We start from the raw sequence: 4,157 nt of genomic DNA on the forward strand, positions 1-4,157 counted from the left end.
GGATCAATCACCCTCTTCCCCACTCCCTATAAGATTAATAGCTCCTTCGTCATCTGTGTCTATATTTTCCAACAACAACCACTATGAACATATGTATAGTTTCCATCATCACCATTTTAACATTGATTTCCTGAATCTTTTGTCATAAATTGGAACTCTAGCTTAATGCTAGTAAAAGACCCAAGCTCATGGAAATTATGAAAACCATTCTTCAATACTTAAGGAAGCAATCAAATCCATCCGTATACATGAAAAGCTATGTTTTTTAAATGAGTGCAATATATTAAAGAAAGTAAAGAAGAAACCTCCATATATTCACATAAACTAGGTATAAAACCCGTGTATTACACATGTTGATCAAAGAAAAATAAAATATTAAAATATAAATAATAAATATTTTTTAAAATAAAACTTTAAAATAAGGAATGAAGAAAAATATTAATTGCAATTTATTATAATATTTATTACCTTTGATACTTTACATATATAAGTATAGCTGGCTTTTTAATTTTAAAAATTAAAACAAACGAAAAATTGACGTGGATAGTATTTGTTTAAAAAATACTACAAAATGACAACTATCAAAACTCATTATAAATTGACATGTGATAAAAAAACTTTCACTTCATTTATTAAGGAGGATTCATAATAATCTGGTAATGACATCATATCGCGTAATCGATAACACATATAAGATCATAAAATATCAATCATATCATAGCATCGTATCATCTAATTAATCAAAAAAAAAAAAAAATCATAACACATACCATGTAGACACAAAAATAAAATCATTTAGGAATGTGTGTTCAACTTCAAAGTTATCAATCATTTATTATTTAGAATGAATATCAGATAAATTTAAATGTGATTAACAAATATTTTACTTTCATGTTAATCACACCATATACACCCCTCTTCCCTAGACCAGTACCCATCACAAACTTGCCTTTACTGACTTTTGGTTTTATGGTGTTGTATACACTCTACCATCTTCGTACCAGTCTTATGTATTATCCTTAACAAATATTTTACATTCATGATGATCTCTCTCTCTCTCTCTCTCTCTCTCTCTCTCTCTCTCATATTATCCTTATGTTGGTATTACGGGAACAACAAGCAGACCTACGACAACTCTGTTATCAGTTTCTCTTGTACGTAGCCACTGATGAAGGTTGCTAAGTGATGATCGGGATTCCTTTCCTTCCTCATCTCTCCCTCATGCATACGAATCAGCAAGTTGCTATTCCCTGATGATTATCATCGGTGGATCCTTACACTTAATCACTCATGCGAATGAGCGGACGTTCAATCGGAGAACTCACGACCCTTTTTGCTGTATGATTGCAAACGTACCTATCGTAGCAGTCGATCGACGTTTCTGTTATACTTGTATCTGACGAGCGATAAAAAAAATGGAATATATTTGGCAACCGGCGGTTTTAAAATCGATTCGGTCACGTAAGGAAGATGAGCAGTCGTATTTAGAATCAAGTTGGTTCTCAAGTTACAGCAATGGTCCCTCATAATTTGTCCTAGTTACACCTCTCACTGAAGTCTAATTTTCTTTAGGTGGTACTTTCGGGATAACCATATTTAGCCCCTAGAAGTTTGTCCATTATTCATAATATAATCCATCATCTAATTTCCTTGAAAATTTGATGTTTTGGGAAATTACAAATTATGACCTTAAGTTTCATCATTTATACTTGTTCTAGCTGATTACTTCATTTTTTTCACTTTACTTAACACTTAATCATCTTTACTTTATTTAAAAGACAAAATTGCAAAAATGGTCCCTATGGTATGCAAATTTTTGGGGTTTTAGTCCAAACCCCGAGTTTTTTGGATTAATGATCCTTTTGGAGTGGTTTGTATGTGCAATTAGTCCCCGGACTTAACTCCCGTTAAAAAGGATCTGTTAACTCCCTCATGTGCCTTACACGTGAGGGTATATCCGTCATTTCATATGTAAGGGACCATTTTTGCATAAACGTTTTTTTGGCTTAATTCATTTTAAAGATCCCCACCGTTGCTATCTTCTTCCATAATGTTCCCCAACGTCTCTTTTTTTCTACCCTTCTTCTTGAGCTCTGTTACAACAACAATGGTTCAATAGTGATCCTGATGCAAAGAAAAGTGTTATGGTTTCCCCAATCCCAAAAGCAGCAGCTAAGGCTAAACAAGTTGAAACAGATGGAAGAAACTTCTTCTTGCTTCCACTCATGCTATCTAAACAAAAAAAAGGTTGTTCTTGATTAGGTTAAGTAAGAGTAAATAACAAGTAGTTATCGATACATAAATTGGAATTACCATGGCTGAGAAAAGTGGAGTCATCATCATCCTTGACTAATACTGCTTCTTCTTCAGCAACAAATGAGGTTGTGATATTGAGTAGAGGAATATTGAACAATTTTGCTACCAGATTGAATATTGATATGGAAACGCCAACAACAGCCAATTCAGCAAAGCCTAAAAGGAGTAACTAGATACATCAAATGCTTATATGAGAATTGGATAATTTTTTTTGTTTTTTGAGAAAACATTGTCAATTGAAGAAACCTAGTGGAAATTACTCCAGATAAAGAACCAATGAGCTCTTCTAAAACGAACAATTTCCCATTGTTTCTGAGGGAAAATTAGAAGGAATCACGAATTCCCAAGAGGAATGGATTGTCCAGTTCTTAAGAGTCTTCAAGAGCCATGTAGGATTCGATACAGATCCATATTTAGATCTTCATGAACTCGGAATGGAGATTTACTCAGAAGCAATGGACGATACAATCACAACAGAAAGCTCCCAGAACCTTTTCGACATAGTTGGATCAAAATTCCATGAAATGACTGCTTTATCTTTGTTCAACCTAGGTAACGTCCACATGAACAAAGCATGAAAATCGATTGTCATTACACAAGATGATAACACTAGCAAAGAATTGATACAACAAGTGCAAATCGGATTCAAATTCTCCCAAAAAGACTACAAAAAAGCAGGAAGAGCTAATGCAGCTAGCAATCCGATCGACATGATCTCCATTCCAAGTTCATCTAACTTAAGCTTCTCTCTGCACTCCAAAACAAATCAAAAAAACTAAATCACACACTTCGATAAGAAAAAATCAATCGTGCCTCTCCTTTATACATTTATACTCTCCAAATCAACTCGTTTAAACTGCTACTAGAATTTGGATATTTAAAATCGATGGTAAAAGCTAGACAAATGTCAAGAAATATTACCTAAAATTTTAAATCAACGACGCGAATGGCTTGGATGAAATGGAACCGAAAGGTGAAGAAGGTGCGACTTCATCTATGTTCTCATCATCATCTGAGTCAGTTTGGGATTTAAATCCGGGTTTTTCTACAGGGTGTTCCGAGGATGAAGTGCTAGGGTTTTTCCTGGATGATGATTTGGGTAAAGTTCGAAATCGAATTGAAGAATCAGGGATTTGTACGAATGATTGAACGCTGAAACAACGATTATCATGTTACAATTTCGTGAACGAATAAAATGATTGTGGTGAAAGATATAGATGATGCTCATAATTATTTGCAGAATCTTAGAAGGAGAAGAGCAACCGGAAACCAGATACAAATTTTGTTACTCACTAATTTTAATGGAAAAAATTGCAAAAATGGTCCGTTACATATGAAATGACGGATATAGCCTCACGTGTGAGGCACATGAGGGGTTAACAGATCATTTTTAACGGGAGTTAATAAGTCCGGGGATCAATTCCACATACAAACCACTCTAAAAGGACCATGAATCCAAAAAAACACGGGGTTTGGACTAAAACCCTAAAAATTTACATACCACAGGGACCATTTTTGCAATTTTGTCTATTTAAAAAGGTAAACACACTCTTCCAATATTAAATCATATACAAAATAAACCATTTTAATATTAAGTTGCATTTTTTTTTCATCTTTAAATGGTTTAATTAATATGTTATAATATTCTAAAAATAATAATTAAACAATAAAACGTCTAACCCCAATTCATGGGTGTTACAATTCACCCCTCCTTAAAAGATTTCTTTCTCGAAATCAGTAATTCCTTGGGCCATTTGATATTTTCTGTAATCATATTAAGGCCACAACACTTAAGCGTCACGTCTTACAATGCAACACAAACTTGACTGATCCTAACTTTG

At 33.7% G+C, this 4,157-nt stretch overlaps 1 long non-coding RNA gene across 2 annotated transcripts; it reads right to left on the reverse strand.

The window, feature by feature from the left end:
• Positions 1-919: 919 nt before the first annotated feature.
• On the reverse strand, positions 920-3,576 carry LOC111913682 (uncharacterized). 2 transcript variants are annotated; one of them, XR_006185852.1, is made up of 4 exons: positions 3,238-3,576; positions 2,563-3,065; positions 2,314-2,472; positions 920-2,232 (listed from the first exon to the last, which is right to left on the reverse strand). It is a non-coding gene; the product is annotated as an uncharacterized LOC111913682 (long non-coding RNA). The 2 variants fall into 2 exon arrangements; XR_008225556.1 differs by having other exon boundaries at positions 2,314-3,065.
• Positions 3,577-4,157: the final 581 nt, after the last annotated feature.

Source organism: Lactuca sativa, chromosome 8, assembly GCF_002870075.4.
Source record: "Lactuca sativa cultivar Salinas chromosome 8, Lsat_Salinas_v11, whole genome shotgun sequence".
NCBI lineage: Eukaryota > Viridiplantae > Streptophyta > Magnoliopsida > Asterales > Asteraceae > Lactuca > Lactuca sativa.